The sequence below is a fragment of the Podarcis erhardii genome, assembly GCF_964252035.2.
Source record: "Podarcis erhardii genome assembly, chromosome: 8".
NCBI lineage: Eukaryota > Metazoa > Chordata > Lepidosauria > Squamata > Lacertidae > Podarcis > Podarcis erhardii.
Window position 1 is genome coordinate 82659656 of NC_138499.1, and position 19583 is coordinate 82679238.

General features: G+C 43.4%; 1 long non-coding RNA gene across 1 annotated transcript in view; it reads left to right on the forward strand.

The window, feature by feature from the left end:
* LOC309347953 overlaps positions 1-16815 on the forward strand; it is a 30195-nt gene extending 13380 nt beyond the window's left edge. The window contains exons 2-3 of the long non-coding RNA XR_014159070.1: positions 13392-13541; positions 16448-16815. This is a non-coding gene — a long non-coding RNA (uncharacterized lncRNA). The remainder of the gene's footprint in view (positions 1-13391; positions 13542-16447) is intronic.
* Positions 16816-19583: the final 2768 nt, after the last annotated feature.

Sequence of the window (19583 nt, forward strand, 5' to 3'; positions counted from 1 at the left end):
AAAAATATGTTTACAGTGGTACCTCGGGTTACAGACACTTCAGGTTACAGATGCTTCAGGTTACAGACTCCGCTAACCCAGAAATAGTACCTCGGGTTAAGAACTTTGCTTCAGGATGAGAACAGAAATTGTGCAGCAGCGGCGCGGTGGCAGTGGGAGGCCCCATTAGCTAAAGTGGTGCTTCAGGTTAAGAACAGTTTCAGGTTAAGAACGGACCTCTGGAACGAATTAAGTTCTTTATATATATATATATTTATTAATTTCCCAATACAACTGTACATTTCTATCCAAATTTTAACAAATTTTCACTTTTTGGACTTCCTTCAGCTTCTCTGACAATCATCCATATTTATCTCATCAATACGCATTCCCTTCATTTGTATTGCCATTTGTCTTCCCTTGGAACGAATTAAGTTCTTAACCCGAGGTACCACTGTTTTCTCAGAACTGTGTCAGCACTTTTGGCTTCTGTTCTTCTGAGTTACTTTTGGTTTCTGTTCTGAGTCATAAGCACCCCACCTGCCCCTCAAAAAGCAGAGCTGAGTTCAGCAGCACTCTGAAACTCCTCACCCGGTCATAGAAAGGCACCAGTGCTCCTTTGTTTATATGATCACTGCATTTCCTAGGTTTTCGAAGCTTGTAACATTTGCAGAAGCAACATCATTAGATCAGAACAAGCTGCATTCATCTCAGCTGCCTGCTGCCCCAGGGAGGTGCAGAGAAGCTGAGCTGGGCAGCTAATATCAATAGGAATAGTCTTAGAGATGACTCTAAACCTCTTGTTATAATAAAAAACTGTAGAGTTGGAAGGGACCAGGAGGTCCCACCGCTATTTGCTCACCGCAGGGCTCAAACCCACAGCCCTGAGATTTAAGAGTCTCATGCTCTACCAACTGAGCTATCTAGCATTGCTTCATGACATTACAGTCCTGGGTGTGTGTATCTGCATGCATGAAAAGAAATACACTTCAGATTCCAAGGGGAGCAAGTTCCCCTGCCCCCACAGACAGACACCTATGGCTCCAGGACCATACTGATCATTTGCCAGCTCTTTGGGGGGTCACATGCTAGGGTGCATGGGCCAAAAAGTGTCTGGTGTCACCCCACACTCTTCCATGCTCACACATAGGCACTCAGCTCCCCCTTATGAGCTGATCGGTGCAGATCTGCAAAGGAAGGGGGTTCATTGCCCCCTCACTGCTCTTCAGGTGATTAATCTAATGGCTGTTTGTGTGTGTTTGTGTGTGTGTGTGTGTGATTTGCATCCCCATCAGGATGTTTGGTTGGGAGGAGTTCAGACATCTCTGCCCATGCCAGAAATGTGTCTACACACTTCTCCCCAGCTTTTTGCTACCGTTGCCAAAAACATGATGTTTGGAGGGGGGCGGAAATAGTTGCTTGAATCGGGCACATCAAGTCCCCAGGCCAAGGGTTAAATACCCTGTACAAACCCCTTTCAGAGCAAAATGTGCCTCCATTTTTTTTTTTAGAAGGGTGTCTCTGCTATCAGAATTTTGGGCAACGTTGCTGTAGATAGCTACTGGAGACATCAGAAAGGCTTGTTTGTCTTTAATATTGCATATTTCTCACTAAAATTGGCTTTCGTTCCACACATAGACTCCCCTTCTCCCATTTTTTTTTAAATTCAGAAACCTATGACAAGACAAACAATCAAAGAGATATCGTTAACATCAGATTTCCCATGCTCTGTTAATAACATTGTAATCCACATTAGCTATAAAAAACCTGTTCCATATTAATTCTTTGCTATTGCACCAACACCTGCATACTTTCACAATGGTCACGATCCATCTCTGTCTTATTCAGCTAATGTCGATTTTATAAATTGCAACACAGGATCACAGCTGTTTAATATTCTTTTGTAATTCTTAGCAGTTCTTAACACTGCACTTGGTTTATTTAATTTGTTCCCATAGTTTACACAGTGATCTTTTCCTATCAGTACTCCAGCTGCTTTTCCACGTTGTAGCAAAAGCTATTCTGGCTGCTACTGAAAAAAATATCTAACTTACTTCTCCATGCACCCCCCCCCCCCAATTGCTTAACAACCCTCAATGGATTCTAAGCAGTCTTATTATATGCAGGATCTTACCCTTTGAACATTGTTGCTGTGGTGGTTATTGTTAGGGGAGGGGAGGGAATCCCACTCATCATATTAGCATAAAGTGAGACATCTGTTTGTAGAGTTTGAAGGAGGAGAGATGTTTGAATTGCAGAATTATTCTTGGAGTGGTGTAATTTATTCCTACGCAAACTTCCTTTTTTCCACCCTTTTTTTTGTTTTTGTTTTTAAAAGAAATCTACTGACTTTAGGAATCGTGGGTTTGCATATGGCGGATAGATAGGGCTCCACTGGAGATAAATTTGGGGGAATGATAGTGATTCTTGTCTCCAAAGGGTAAGGGATATACAGTGGTACCTCGGGTTACAGACGCTTCAGGTTACAGACTCCGCTAACGCGGAAGTAGTACCTTGGGTTAAGAACTTTGCTTCAGGATGAGAACAGAAATTTTGCAGCGGCGGCAGCAGGAGGCCCCATTAGCTAAAGTGGTACCTCAGGTTAAGAACAGTTTCAGGTTAAGAACGGACCTCCAGAACGAATTACGGTATTTGAACTGCTAGGTTGGCAGGAGCTGGGACCGAGCAACGGGAGCTCACCCCGTCACGGGGATTCGAACCGCCGACCTTCTGATCGGCAAGCCCTAGGCTCTGTGGTTTAGACCACAGCACCACCCGCATCCCTTTATTGATTATAGTTTAGAAATTATTTATTGTGACTGTTGAGTGGATTTCTGTTTAACTTTTATATGTTATTATTATTTAATAACATTCTAATGATTGTTGAATGTTACTTTTTGATGTAGGTTGCCTATTTTAAAGTTATGTTTTATTATCACATTTTTGTATTGCATTAGATTGTTATAAGATGTACATTTTTTGTTTCTTCAGCTTGTGAACTGCCTTGAGTATTGTAAGACAGAAAGACGGTATACAAATTAAAAATGATGATGGGAATTGTAGCTCTGTGTGGGCACTAAAGATCCTAAGAGCTCTCCAACACCTTTAACAAACTACAGTCCCCAGGATGCTTTGAGGGGAAGCAGGACTGTTGAATGCGGTATGATGCTGCTTTGAATAGATAGTGCAGACAGAACCTTAATGTGTGGTTTATGGGTGACTGACCTTTTGATTTGAGTGTTTAGCACCACCAAAGATTGCAAGGTGTGAAGACACCTTTGCCGCTATTATTATAGTGGTGTTAGCTTTTTTATAATAAAAAAAGGTTGTTGATATTTTTAAATTATTATTCATACCCCACCCAATGTGGCTTCACAAAGTCCTTAAGGCACCTAGCAGCAGAATACATATAACAAAGAAAATATAGAAACAGCATAAATTTAAAACACACAAACTACAACAATAAGCTACATCAGAGCAAAATAACTGAAAAACCTGGCCAGCAATTTTCTTATTTAAAAAAAACAATGCCAGCTTTTGCATCAAGGTCATTTAAGAGATTAGATAAAAATATGCAGAAATATGCGTTACTGGTCTTGGGAGAAGGGTGGCAAAGAGGTGGCAAAATTCAAGATGAGAAAATAACTCGGGTTAGTCGAGGCCCCAGGAAGCTGTGTTGAATGCCAGAGAAGTCAACAGGGAGACGTGACAGGAGAAGCTGGTGACAGGTAGCGTTTCAATATTAACGCATGCAAAGCAGAGCACAGTGGAGGGAATAAATATATTTAACTTCTCAGATGCTCTAAGCTGCCGTCCAAAGAATTTTCAGAAGTTGTATGGAACCCAGAATGGAACTCCAAATTGTAGGACTTGGGAGCAGAAAACACGCTCTCTTCACAGACAGATACAAATCTTTTTGGCCTGGGTGGGCTAAAAACCTAGTTTTCCATATAATACCAAAAAAATTACCAGCGCTAAGTGATTAAACAGAATCAGAAAGGGTACAAGACAAAGAAATAAAGGCATCATAAGTTGTATAATGAAGTTATCCATCGTGCTGCCTCAATAGGAACCTTACAATAAAAGTTGGCTGGCATTGGGGATATGACTTTACCTGCAGGTGTAACTTTTCCAGAAGGGAAACTGCATCCTGGTAATTCATTATTCCATCCTTTTCTCCTCCCACCTGATTATTAATATAGTGGTAAAGGTAAAGGTAAAGGTACCCCTGCCCGTACGGGCCAGTCGTGTCCGACTCTGGGGTTGCGTGCCCATCTCGCTTAAGAGGCCGGGGGCCAGCGCTGTCTGGAGACACTTCTGGGTCACGTGGCCAGCGTGACGAAGCTGCTATGGTGAGCCAGCACCAGCACAGCACACGGAAACACCATTTACCTTCCCACTAGAAAGGGGTGCTTTCGAACTGCTAGGTGGGCAGGAGCTGGGACTGAACGACGGGAGCTCACCCCACCGCGGGGATTCGAACCGCCAACCATGCGATCGGCAAGTCCTAGGCGCTGAGGTTTTACCCACAGCGCCACCCGCATCCCGTAATATAGTGGTACCTTGGGTTAAGAACTTACCGTATTTTTCGCTCTATAAGACGCACCAGACCACAAGACGCACCTAGTTTTTGGAGGAGGAAAACAAGAAAAAAAAATATTCTGAATCTCAGAAGCCAGAACAGCAAGAGGGATCGCTGCGCAGTGAAAGCAGCAATCCCTTTTGCTGTTCTGGCTTCTGTGATAGCTGCGCAGGCTGCATTCACTCCATAAGACGCACACACATTTCCCCTTACTTTTTAGGAGGGAAAAAGTGAGTCTTATAGAGCAAAAAATACAGTAATTCCTTTTGGCACAGTTAACCTGTATATTTACCCGTATAAATATAGGCTGTTCCTATTACTATTATTTTGTGTCCCCTTGGCCCTGATGCACCCATTCCTGATTGAAGCTCAACATATGATGCAACAACTTTGAGTTTCTCTGCCTTCAATTGAGCAGAGGTCAATGGTGTTGAGTGGGACAGGGGCAATTAACAGTGTGATTAATCCCATATCGTCCATTGAATTTCACTGGGCATTACAGAGGAGCAGCAGCAGGGCAACTGTGTACAGGGATGCCATTTTCAGTGACAGTCTTGCATCTTCAGTAGCAGCTAGTTCTGCCATAACAAGGTTACTCTCCCAGAACACTGTGTTCTTCCAGCCATAATTCAGCAAGATAGCAAGGCAGGGTAGATTACAAAATAAAGCAAACACAATTAATTTAATCATTGACTCAGTCGTATAATTCAAGGGCACTCAAGTTTCTGCGAAACACAGACTTTTCCGATTCGTGCGGTGAAATAAACTCTTAACTCCTAGACACAAAGTAATGAACATTTGTTATTTCTGTATGACACTGCCATGTCTTCCCTTCTTTTTCTACTTTTGTAGCCTACTTTAAAAGAATTCCAAGTGTTTCCACCTTTAATCAAATGAATCTTTCAGAGCTTTAAAAATGATTTTCTGGTGCTTTTATAACTTTAACATCTCCCGTGAAATCTTTAGGGACTGTATAAAATCTAAGTAAAAGTATTCCTAATCCTTTCCTATTATCATCTCTGTTTACTGTGCGGCAGCACCACAGATTTCTGAATTCTAAATACCTTAATTATTTAGCAGTATATCAGAATAATACGTAATAAAAAGAGACAAATCATCATGTTTTTTTCAAGAGGGAGTGCATCATACCTGAGCAAATGACCTGACTTTTCCATTAGAGGCGACGCGCTGAGCCCACAGCTCACAGTGTTCACACTCAAATGAAATGCAGATTTCTTTTTGAACATCTGACAGACATTTAAATATAGAAATGGTTCTGTGGGCCCTTCCAGTAGCTTCAAAAAACCATAATTCAGACCTAAAAGGACAGCAAAGTTTAATCAATAGATTAGGCTGCAGTCTTAACCCTACTTACCTGGGAGTAAGCCCCATTGAATTCAGTTGAAAGTAGTCTTGGTGAGGGTTGTGTTGTATAGCTTTAGTTGAAACCCTGTGTTGGCCAGGTGTTTGGGACTACAATTCCCATCAGTCCCAGCTAGCACAGCCATGCTGTCTGGAGCTGATGAGACTTGTAGTCCTAAACATCTGGAGAGTGCAACTGTACTGTACAAGCATTCTTTAGTTTTAGCAAGTTATTTAGATTTTTTGTGTGCAGTCCTTTAATTAGCCGAAGTCTGAATGAGGGACCTCAGGGATATGAGTGCTCCATCAGTGGAGAGCATCTCTTCTCCTGGAGTGGCACTTACACCCCAGAGCAGCCCCGGATTGGCTCCCAGAAAGCTCCATGGATGAAGCAATTGTGCAGCAATGTTCTTGGGCATAAGCCTGGGATAGCTCAGTCGAGCTCCATGTTGGGCAAAAGATTCCTGCATTGCAGGGTGTTGGACTAGATTACACTCAGGGTCCCTTCCAACTCTAAAATTCTATGATTCTATGATTCTATAGTGCAGACCCCAATGACAGCCTTCTTTGTGTTACTGCTCCCACCAGCAGTCAACTTTGTGGAAAAGGAAACAGACCGTTGGGGTTTGGGAAATTGCTTGGGCACCATCACATTCTCAAAGATGGTAACAGGAATGTGAGGAATCTATCATCTATCTATCTATCTATCTATCTATCTATCTATCTATCTATCATCTATCTATCTATCTATCTATCTATCTATCTATCTATCTATCATCTATCTATCTATCTATCATCTATCTATCTATCTATCATCTATCTATCTATCATCTATCTATCTATCTATCTATCTATCTATCATATCTATCTATCTATCTATCTATCATCTATCTATCTATCTATCTATCTATCTATCATCTATCATCTATCATCTATTATCTATCATTATCTATCATCTATATCTATCTATCTATCATCTATCTATCTATCTATCTATCTATCTATCTATCATCTATCTATATCTATATCTATCATCTATCTATATCTATCATCTATCATCTATCTATCTATCTATCTATCTATCTATCTATCATCTATCTATATCTATCATCTATCTATCTATCTATCATCTATCTATCTATCTATCTATCTATCTATCTATCTATCTATCTATATCTATCTATCATCTATCTATCTATCATCTATCTATATCTATCATCTATCATCTATCATCTATCATCTATCATCTATCATCTATATCTATCTATATCTATCTATCTATCTATCTATCTATCTATCTATCTATCTATCATCTATCTATCTATCATCTATCTATCTATCTATCTATCTATCTATCTATCTATCTATCTATCTATATCTACCTACCTACCTACCTACCTACCTACCTACCTACCTATCATCTATCTATCTGTCTATCATCTATCATCTGCAGAACTCTTTCTGAATTCTTTCTGGTCTTACCCACCACTAAAGAAAAAAGTGTGCATCAGGTATCAGAAGTCTAAGAAACACTATCTTAGATGAAGAGGTAACTGATTTTGTTTTTTCCTCAGAGCACTCAGAGAAAAAGAGGCCTTCACAAACAAAATTTACACTGTTCTGAACATTAATGGTCAATAGCATGAAATTATATACAACTATAGCAGAAGGGAAAACAAAATGGAAAGGGAATCTAGGCCTCTCAATCAATATCTGTCCCTGTACATATTTTTTCATGGTTCAATCGCTTTTTGCCTTCTGCTCTTCAACATTCAAGCATTCTGTAGTATTAAAAACAGGTGAATGATTATAACTAAAACCCAAATCCCACTGGGGCCCGGAATAAACCTCCCCATTCAACGTGTTTCTTCAGTGCAGTTAAATGGCATTCGGGGAGCCTGTGGGCATTTTACTTTGAATATAATATTGCTGTTATTCCCAAAGCGTGTGCCAGAAATTACTCGCTCTTGTGGGATTCATGTTCCCACTTTCAGAAAAGCCTGCCCACTGTATCTCTGCACCATCTACAGTTCTTTTCTGGTCTTTCTTCACAGTCTTCTGAGGCTCATTCTGTCCTTCATTTGCCCACTGAATGTAAGGGTGTCTCTTCTGAAGTGGGCTAGAGATGCAGCATAACTGGCCTCAGAGAAGTCCAGCTTGTGATTTTGCATAAGGGATTGTTCCATGTTTGCTGTGGCAAGCTCAAGAGAGCCCTGTTTCAGTTTTCCTCTTAACCACTACACCACACTGGCTCTCTTAACCACTGTAGTGGTTAAGAACAGTAGTCTCGTATCTGGGGAACCGGGTTCGCGTCTCCGCTCCTCCACATGCAGCTGCTGGGTGACCTTGGGCCAGTCACATTTCTTTGAAGTCTCTCAGCCCCACTCACCTCACAGAGTGTTTGTTGTGGAGGAGGAAGGGAAAGGAGAATGTTAGCCGCTTTGAGACTCCTTAAAGGGAGTGATAAAGCGGGTTATCAAATCCAAACTACTACTACTATTCTTCTTCTTCTTCTTCTTCTTCTTCTTCTTCTTCTTCTTCTCCTCCTTCTCCTTCTCCTTCTCCTTCTCCTTCTCCTTCTCCTTCTCCTCCTCCTCCTCCTCCTCCTCCTCCTTCTTCCCTAAAGGGGTGGGTGTATGAAGCAGTGACCCGTGGTGGCGATCCCAGGGTTCCCCATTAAAGGGGTTGTGTTGAGGGGAGTCACTGGCCATACGCTGAAAGGTTGTCAGTGCACTCCCCTGTGTTGCAGTGAAATGGAGGGCAGGCTGTCTGCTTAAACATACATCTTCCAGAGCCAGCCCAATCCCCAAACAGATTGGACAACCCTGATGTGCCCCAGATCCCCGGCTGGGGACTGGGAGGTATATACGCCCAATGCCTAAGCCAAGGTCCTCCTACATCTGAAAGTTTAATAAAGTTGTGGCCAATTTTAATCCCATAACACAGGCATGTCCAAAGTCCGTTTTGGAGGCCTAATCCGGCCTGCTGGTCGGTTTAATCTAGCCCCTGTGGCAGTTTATTTACTGGGGTGAAATCTAAAAAAACCCTCAAGAACTGTAATCCTAAAAGAAGCTCAACAACTCCAACTCTAAAAAAAGTTCAACAACTCAATCCTAAAAAAAGCTCAACAACTTTTTGGTTGGCCCCCATGGCCCTTCACTTCATCAAATCTGGCCCTCTTTGAAAAAAGTTTGGACACCACGGCCATAACACGTTGTCATGAGTCATTATTCCACCTGGGTGTTGCCTGGGGGTCTCCGCCTGGGTGCGCAGTATTTCACACAATGCCTCCCAGTCTTGGAGACTCTCCCCCTGCGATTTTCTTAACGCAGTGTCTTCCAGCAATGAAATAATGCCAGGGGATGGAAATTTTCCAAGAAGAACATCAGAGGATGCCACTTTTGGTGCCTCCAGATTCCCAGTATTTTGCAAGAGTTGTTCAAGGGCATTGTTATGTGCTGAGTTGAATAGGATCCAAAATGCAGCAGTCTGATTGGTCCTAGAACAATAGGATCTAGAATGCAGCAGTCTGATTGGTCCACAGGAGCCACCCAATCCCGCTCCAGGTGGAAGTGAATCCACAACCTGATTGGCTTACAGGAGAATCCCGGAATTGGCCTATCACGTGGGGCCCATTGTGTTAATAATGACCGCTCCCCGCTTAAAATGGGGGGCGCCCTTTGCGTGGACGCATGCAGCCCCTAGATCTGGAGCAGCTCCAACAGCATAGGCTTGGCTTTGCCTTCCCTCAGGTGGGATACCAGAAGGTCTCCGCCTACCTCAGTCAGTTGTCCAATCCCACCTGGGGGAAGCGTTGCCAAGGAGACCAGGCCAGGTAGGGGAGGGATTACCTGCCCACACAATAGAGGGGGACTCCGCCTGTCCACGCAATGTATATAAAGCAGACATCCTGGGGGAACTTCCATTCCTCCTCACCACTATGAGCTGAATAAAGAACATGAAATCCACTCTCGACTCTGAGTATATTTCAGGCATCATGGAACTTTAGGTTTGTAGAATTAAAGCACATTGAAGGGGCTCTGTCTCCTTAACACAACAAATTAACTTGAAAAAAGAACCAGGCTTTTTGTTGTTTGGAAGGTGATAGGGAAATGCATTGAAAAGTGTGGAATGCATTAATGGCTAATGGGAAGATGTGTAAATACCTTGCAGAAAAATCAGGATGGGTGCAGGATGAATATAAGTGCCATACAAGCAAATCAGAATAAATGCTCAGTCAAGACTGGATATGTGGTAGCCTCTGTGTCGCCTGAAGGAGCCCTCTGTACTTGTTTATAAAAAAATAAATTGTAATGGTTGAAGATGATGCACACAGAAAAATGGTTTAAGGAAGGAATGGAAACTTTGAAACACAAAGTCAAGTGTATCAGTGATTTCAATAAGACAACAAATGATGACCTAACTGATGTTATGCTAGGAATAAAATTGAAATATGCTGAGGCTAGGCCAAGCCTGGATGGGAGACAGAAAAGCTTAGAGAAACTATTACAGAATGATAGCTGAACATCATGTTAGCGTGACAGGAGATTCTGAGCACACACAAAGAAGTTACAGTGACAGAGTTTTTCAAAGGCTCCTAACAGTTCACTGAAGATGCAATGGCAACCAGTTCCATCCATGCAATAAGCAATGTTTAAAAATAACACCCCTCTTGAGCTGACAATCATCGTGGAAGAACAAAGATTTGTGCGGATGAAAAGAAGGAAAAGTTCAGTGATATACAGTGACTGTTCATAGTGAGGTTGACAGGAATTTGTACTTCTGTCCAGACGCTGCTTATTTCACTGTTTCCCAAAATCCCGATAGCTGAGGCTCATTTTCCCCATGAATTGAAACTGGAGACATATTTTATTATTATTATTTTTAACACCTGAGATGGTTTGCTTTAAGAGTGTGGGAAGACAAAGGTTTATTTACCTGCTTTCTGAGAAACCCAGCCTCCTGTGTTCTACATGGGCATTTCATCAGCTACTTATTTTTGCAATGTATATACAGTGGTACCTCGGGTTACAGACGCTTCAGGCTACAGACACTTCAGGTTACAGACTCCACTAACCCAGAAATAGTACTTCGGGTTAAGAACTTTGCTTCAGGATGAGAACAGAAATTGTGCTCTGGTGGCGCGGCAGCAGGAGGAGGCCCCATTAGCTAAAGTGGTGCTTCAGGTTAAGAGCAGTTTCAGGTTAAGAACGGACCTCCAGAATGAATTAAGTTCTTAACCCGAGGTACCACTGTATCCCAACTTTTGCATAAGGAAAACAAGATAATAATAAAAACAGTAATGAATAAAGAAGCAGAAGGAATGGTAAGGATGTGCTGGTGACTCATAATCCTAACATAGCAGGAACTCCATTAAAAGCTGGAACCAGTTATCAAATGCCATTTAAAAGCCAAAGAACAGGATGAACTTCCTGGCACCCAAAGAATGGGAAAGAAAGAAGCATGATGGGTCCCCCCTCATAACTTGGGGTGCTTCCAAGTGAATTGGAAGAGTGACTAGTGGGGTGCCACAGGGTTCTGTCTTGGGCCCGGTCTTATTCAACATCTTTATCAATGACTTGGATGATGGACTCAAGGGCATCCTGATCAAATTTGCAGATGACACCAAACTGGGAGGGGTGGCTAACACCCCAGAGGACAGGATCACACTTCAAAACGACCTTGACAGATTAGAGAACTGGGCCAAAACAAACAAGATGAATTTTAACAGGGAGAAATGTAAAGTATTGCACTTGGGCAAAAAAAAATGAGAGGCACAAATACAAGATGGGTGACACCTGGCTTGAGAGCAGTACACGTGAAAAGGATCTAGGAGTCTTGGTTGACCACAAACTTGACATGAGCCAACAGTGTGACGCGGCAGCTAAAAAAGCCAATGCAATTCTGGGCTGCATCAATAGGAGTATAGCATCTAGATCAAGGGAAGTAATAGTGCCACTGTATTCTGCTCTGGTCAGACCTCACCTGGAGTACTGTGTCCAGTTCTGGGCACCACAGTTCAAGAAGGACACTGACAAACTGGAACGGGTCCAGAAGAGGGCAAAGCAAAGGTTACCCCATACGTTTCAGTGCATTTCCCTCTCACTTTCCTTATTGCAAAAAGTCCAGAATTCCTCAGCATCACCTACACTGACGGGCATCAGTTCTCCAGGGTCTCTGACTTGTGGTCTTTTCCAGTTGCACTTGGAGTTGCCAGGGATTGGACTCTGGGATCTTCTGCATCCAAAGTACATATTGTGGCATTTAGTTATGCCCCTCCCACAAATATTTTGGCCATGGAGGGGTTTGAATCAGTGAACTCCTGGGTATATGTTTGCTTGCACCTCAGGGTCCCAATTGACCCAGTGCAGACATAGATTTTGTTCTGTGTTTTCTTCCAGTTCCCACTACACATTAATAGTGAGCCAGTGTGGTGTAGTGGTTCAGAGTGGTGGACTCGTAATCTGGTGAACTGGGTTCGATTCCCCGCTCCTCCACATGCAGCTGCTGGGTGACTTTGGGCTAGTCACACTTCTCTGAAGTCTCTCAGCCCAACTCACCTCACAGAGTGTTTGTTGTGGGGAAGGAAGGGAAAGGAGAATGTTAGCCGCTTTGAGACTTCTTCAGGTAGTGATAAAGCGGGATATCAAATCCAAAAAATAAATAAATAGTAGCCCGAGTATAGTTAGCAAATTCACATGAGCGAGTAAATGTTGGGGTGATTAGAGTCATAGCACATGTATGCGTTGTAAAGGAGTTATTATTTTCAGTCATGATTTTACAGAGTAAAAGGGTGGGCAGGAGTTTGCCATTGTTTTCCTTACTTTGCCAACACACAATATAAGGTGACGAGTATATTTTTAATCTGAAGAAAGCTACTTAACGTTACAACGCCCATTCATGGAATTAATGTATATTCCCATTGTTGATTTATAATGCCATGTCGGGAACAAACTGCCAGAGGTCCTAACCTGCTTTTTAAGTGGAGTTAACAAACGAAATAGAAATACGAAACCGAAAGCGCACACAACCCTCCACATTAAACTCGCATTTTACCTGTAATTTTGATCCTTTTGGGTTAAAGGAATGTTCAAATGCTTTCACAGTATTATTATTTTTTGATTGAAAGAATTTGTAATTGGATTTCCAAACATGCTGCTTTCATCTTGGGCAGTACAATATGCACTTTGATAATAACACGGCTATGTCATTAGAAAGAAATCCATTTACGAGCTTTGGCATAAAATGAGATACAGAAGGAGACAATAAAATGCTTTCTAACATAATGTACCTTATTTTTCATTGTATTCCATGCCTGCATTATGAATAAGTAATTTTATAAGTGCATCACCAATACGGTTCGCCTGATCAGTGGCTGCTGTCTTTGAGCTGTCAGCTTTCCGTTGCCACCAAAACCGTTCTCACTATCGCATGAATATCTAATGAACTTTATGCAACTTTATTACAGATCCGAATCGGGGGCTAGAAACTTTTTTCATGAATTTTAAAGTCATCTGAATGAGAAAAATGGAAACTGTCAATACCAAAAGGAGGAATAATGTGAACATGTACAAATTGTTGCATTTCCCCATCATCCTGAATTTTCCCCGATTTTCATGTAAGTGTTCATTATGCTTCCATGTATTCACTGCAGGTTTTCTTTTTGTAAGTTGTCTACCTGCCAGTTGTTCTCAGCTTTAGGGATTTTGTCATATGTTTTTTTCTCCAGGAATGTAATAATAATAATAATAATAATAATAATAATAATAATAATAATTTTTATTTATACTCCAGCCGGGCTCAGGGGGTTGAATCAAGCTAAGACCATCTAGTTCAAGGGTAGCCAAAGTGTTGCCGTCCAGAGGTCTTGGACAAGACTTCTCCACATCCCTCTGACCTTACCAACACCTTACTGTGAAGATCTACTCATAACCATGACTTTTTAGAGTTGGTGACTTGTGGAAGTCAGTTGGTAGTTCACCACACCTCAACCAGTGTGATGCAGAGTCTTCAGAGATTTCCTGCTCCCAGCAGAACAGCTTCTTCCAGAGTCCTCAGTTAAGGGGAAAACTCTGTCGGAACCGAGGGATGAAAAGCCAGCTGGAGTGTCTCCTCTCTCAGCCTTGCCGCTGCGGAGATCCATCAACCTCTGCTCTCTGATGTGCGTCTGTGACTCAAGCAGAGCAGGCTTGAGCACACATTACTCAGCAGTGTAAACTTCACAACAGATGAGGCTTGAGGCGCGGACACAATACTAAACTACACATTTATTATACATAAATCAGGACAGAGAAAAACATGGCTTCTCTCCTTGCCATTTTTCTTGGAGAGAGACTGCAAAACAAAAGCAATACAGAGCAGAAGTTCCGCTCACGCCAGCAATCTGTGCTGGGATGTAAACAGACATGTGACATGCAAGAATCCACATATCTGCAGCAAAGGGTGGAATGGAATCTCCCAACATCCTCCCGCATTACATGTAACCCATGGTGCAGTATTTTAGCCTAACTGCAACCGCTGTACATAAACCTGAAGTTGTTCCCTATTAACAACTTTTGACAACGGATCTGCAGGAATTTCATTTCCTGGCATGTAGGGCACCTGAATAAGTCCTTTCTGGATACATTCACTTGCACGATGTAATTTTATCTGCAAATACTTGGTTCTTTGCTTGCAACTCTCTGAAGCTAGCAAAGTCAAACAGGACAGTTGCAACAACCATTCACAATCCAAAAGTGAATATGACAGTGCATTGAGTTCAGCTTCACAAGAACGTAGGCTCACTGTTGTCTGCTTCTTGCATGACCAGCCAAACTGTGCTCTCCCACACAGTTCAAAGTAACAGAGTGTTCATGGTCTCCAGACACAAGACAAAGCTGAAAACTGCTGTCTACTTCATAGAGTTATTTTGGTCTTTGAAGTACAGATATATATGTACAGAGAGATCTGCTAACAACTTCACCAGGCTAGCTGTCAGGGAATGGGCAGAGGAGGAATGGTGGAGACCGCCTCTCCAGTCTGACCCTTCCAGAGAAGAAGGAGACAGTTCAGAATCACAACAGGGGTTTGAGGGAGGTCACAGCTCAGAGGCAGATGAGGGGAAAAGTTGGGAAATAACGGGAGAGGAGGAGGCGGTGGAGCAGCTGACTGACACGTTATCACTAGAAAGCATTCCAGACCCACCATCCCCCAGAACCAGGAGAGCCTTAAAAGTAGGAGAGCAAAGAGCTTGGAGACAGATGGCCCTAAGCAGCAACCGTAAGGTGTGTGTGTGTGTGTGCGTGAACGCTGTTGATGAATGAGGAAGTGGGAGAAAAGGGGGTGGAGAATTACTTGGGACAACGCCATTATTCGAAGAGGCGGCATTCCCAAGCCTCTCTATGTAAATATTGAATAAAAAGCAGATGGTAAGGATGTTTCCTTGTCTTATCCGTTCCTGGCAACCTGCTGTGGGGGTTGGTTCCTCTGCTGCCTGACACTAGCTAATGCACAGCCTCTTCCCCTGACTCTCACAGATTCAGAGTCAGACCCAGATATGCAAAACAGGACAACAGCAGGGCATGACATGGACAGGCCATAACAACAATACAATGAAAGCAGTATAATGAAAGCAATGCCCTAGAGACTATTATTCTGTTATACTTCAGTGGTACCTTCAGTTGCTAAAGGGATCCATTCTGGAGGTCTGGCTGCATCCTGAGGAATTCACAACCAAAGGACTGCTTCTGCACATGCGTGCATGGTGAAACCCAGAAAAATACTTCCGGGTTTGCCGCGTTGGCATCCCGAAGTGTATGTATCCAGAGGGATATGTAAGCGGAGATACGACTGTATTATAAATGGCCTCAGCTCTGTATATCTGAAGCGGTATCTCCACCCCTGTCATTCAGCCCAGACACTGAGGTCCAGCATTGAGGTCCTTCTGGCGGTTCCCTCACTGCGAGCAGTGAAGCTGCAGGGAACCAGGCAGAGGGCCTTCTCGGTAGTGGTGCCCACCCTGTGAAATACCCGCCCATCAGATGTCAAGGAGATGAGTAACTATATGACTTTCAGAAGACATCTGAAGGTAGCCCTGTACAGGGAAGTTTTTAATGTTTGTGGTTTTATTGTGTTTTTAATATTTTGCTGGGAGCTTCCCAGAGTGGTTGGGCAACCCAGTCAGATGGGTGGCTTATCATTATCAATATTATCAATATTATTATTCTGCTACAAGTTTCTCATGGCCTTTAGCTAGAACAATAAAGTCATGATCTGGGCTGAGAAAGAGTATGACAGAGAGAGAGAGAGAGAGAGAGAGAGAGAGAGAGAGGGTGGCCCCCAACTTTTGGCCCTGCCCCACCCACATTTGGCTCTGACCCCACTCACTGATGGCATGTGAGTCTCTCCTGCAGGAATGCTGCCCTTAATAGAAAAAATTCTCCCCAACCTTTTCCTGAACCTTTCATGAGTTGACCAGCCTTTTAATTTCTCAGTTCTGTAAAGGGTGATCTTCTACTTACCATCCCCTTTACTTTGCCTCCCCAGTGCTTGGAGTGCATTGCAAACGGAGAACTCAACCAGACCAGCTTCTGTACTGCGTTGCAGCACAGTGTTTTTTGTTGAAAGCTTTCCCCATTTCTCCCTTCCTCCTTTGCTGGAGACTAAGCTGCTCTCTCAGCATGGGGGAATTTAATGTCAAAGGTGAAGTTCTTCCAAGGTTAATGCTGATTGGATAGGAACCACTGAAGCTTTGTCTATTACTGTGTTATTCACAGAGGAATATTGCTAAGAAGTGTGCACTGCCGGTGGCATTCTTTTGAAAGCCTGGCTATGCCATTGCTGATCATCTCATCCTGTGGTATGATCCACAGATCATATGCTGGATAATAAACATTTATTTTGATGCGTTTTAAGTCTGTTGCAAATTTATTCATTGTTTGCCTGTAATGTTTAGTATTGTCTACACTGATTGGCAGTAGTTTTCCAGGGTTTCAGGCAGGGAATCCCTACAATTTGGGACCTTCGGCTCTGCCATTGACCCACAAGTTTTCTTTGTAGTATTTGTAATATTTGAAACTGGGCATTAACTGAGAGAAATCAGAATATTGCTTAAGGAGTTATGCACAAAAGAGAAGAATCTGAAGATAAGCATAGCAAGAGCCATATAGACTCAATACTGAAATTTTAGGGAAGAGCATGTGAAGTTAAATGATATGTTTCAGGAACAGGGAAAAATGCATTTGTTTTTTTGAAGCAGAAATATTCTGAATGTAAGGGGAAGCCTTAGAAACTAGTAAACAAAAGGGACAACATTATTCCTCCTATTTTGAAAGATGAAAGTGAAGGAGGAGAGGATGGTTAAAATAGCTGCAGGAAACAATATGACATTTTCTCTTTCGATAAGAAAGTTTATGAGGTTGACTCAGATCCTACAACCCAAAAATGTTTCTGGTTGCAGGCCCAGGTGCAGTGAGTCCACGACTGTTGAAGCCCTCAGTGAGACAAGTAAATAAAGGCACAGGACAACAAACATGGGTTTGAATAGGCCATAACTTTTTACTGATTACAGATGCAAGTCATTTTCACAAAATTAGAATTGCAGAGTTGGAAGAGATGACAAGGTTCATCTTTTGCCCAACATGGGGCTCAAACCCACGACCCTGAATTTTGGAGTCTCAAGCTCTACCGACTGAGCTATCCCAGCCAAAGTTGTAGGCACTGGGTATGTATTCTGAATCAAGCAGCCCATCTGCTGGTTGATTATTTTGGCCAGGTCAACTCTGGATTAAAGATCACCCTATGACATGCATCAAATTGGCGCAACCATCAAGGTCCACCATTCTGGAGAGGTGCCTATGGCCCATCAGCCTCTGTCTGGGTATCTGGACAGGTACCCCCTCCTGGACCCCTTGCATTGGGGGATTGGCTCCCAACCCCCACCTTCTAGTAGGGATCCAACCCAATGCATTTTCTGCCACCCAAGCTGGCCCCTTCCTGCTGGGTCACTGCCAAACCACTCACATCTGCAACCAACTCCAAAGGGCATTGGTAATATCTCACTGTGACGTTAACATATATGAGAAAGTACAGGAGGTGGGGACATCGGTGGCACTGTGGGTTAAACCACAGAGCCTAGGACTTGCTGATCAGAAGGTCGGCAGTTCGAATCCCCATGATGGGGTGAGCTCCCGTTGCTCGGTCCCTGCTCCTGCTAACCTAGCAGTTTGAAAGCACGTCAAAGTGCAAGTAGATAAATAGGTACCACTCCGGCGGGAAGGTAATCGGTGTTTCTGTGTGCTGCTCTGATTCGCCAGAAGCGGCTTAGTCATGCTGGCCACATGACCTGGAAGCTGTACGCTGGCTTCCTTGGCCAATAAAGTGAGATGAGCGCTGCAACCCCAGAGTTGGTCACGACTGGACCTAATGGTCAGGGATCCCTTTACCTTTACCTTACTGGAGGTGAAATAGTTAAACAGGTTGCCCAGTCAGGACCCGGGGGGGGGGGATGGAGTCAGTGGGACTATAAAACCAGCTCTGGGAGGGGCAAAGGGAGGAGTTTGTTGAGGAGTTTGTTGGGAGTTGGGTGGTTGGTTGGAGTGGGAGTGAATTGGGCTAGAGTTGTGGGTAGGTTGAGTTAGTGTAATGAAATAGGCTGAGTCAGGAACAGTTAGGGGCTAGGCAAACAAGTAAATATTGGAGAGGTGGTTTAGTGAGTGAGAGCAGGTAGTGAAAGTTATAGGACTGGATAGGCACCCCATGAATGTAATTGACGGATACTGTTTATGAAACCACACTCTTGTTAAACTGCAATAAATAAACAAAAATTTAAGTTTCAATTTAACCCTGACTGGACTCAGTCCAGGTAGGGCCTGGGTGGTGGCAGCAAGAAAGAAAGTGGTGGCATAGGGATCAATTGATGGTGAAACGTTCAGGGACTCTGTGTGATCGCCACACTCACAACCACACCTCATGCTCAGTGGATGAAAAATGCACCCCGTCTGGTCAGAACAGACTGTCATTGTCAAATGCAATGCCAGGGTGTGGAATTCCCAAACCTCCAAGCACAGCCCTGTTCATCTTTTTCCAAGCCCGGTTGACCCAAGCAGGTTTCACAGTGGCCTTCGAGTGCACTCCAACATATCAGACCAAAGCCAGGAAACACGGGGGGTGGGTGGGGAGCAGTATGCTAAGCCTTGAGACCTGCAATTGCTGTAAAAGTGAGGCCAGTGCCCTTCCTGCTGCCCAGATCACTTTCTCCAAGCTCAATAATCAGGGCATAGGGCGGTCCCACACGATTTGTGCTGTGAGCAAAGGCTTCAGGCCATGTCAGCGCATTCTTCTGTAGCCGAACCAGGTGAGATGAGCTTGTGCATCTAGGCTGTGGTGGTGGCTCCAAGGCATCGCCATGACAGTGGCCCAGTGCACGATGCTGCAGCCACAGATCCACATTTCCACGGGGGGCAAAACTTGAAAAAGGATAATCAGAAGGAATGGGTAAGTTTTGTGACCTTGGGTTGACCCACTGTGAAAGGAATGGGTGGCATAATCAGTGGGGTTAAGCCCACAAGCAAGCACGGCCTTCTTCAAAACTGCTATAAATTGCCACAGACGTGGCTGCTTTATATGTGTGGGTAGCGGACCTGAGTGATCCCTAGGCCACCCAGGTCCGCCAGTCAGGCCA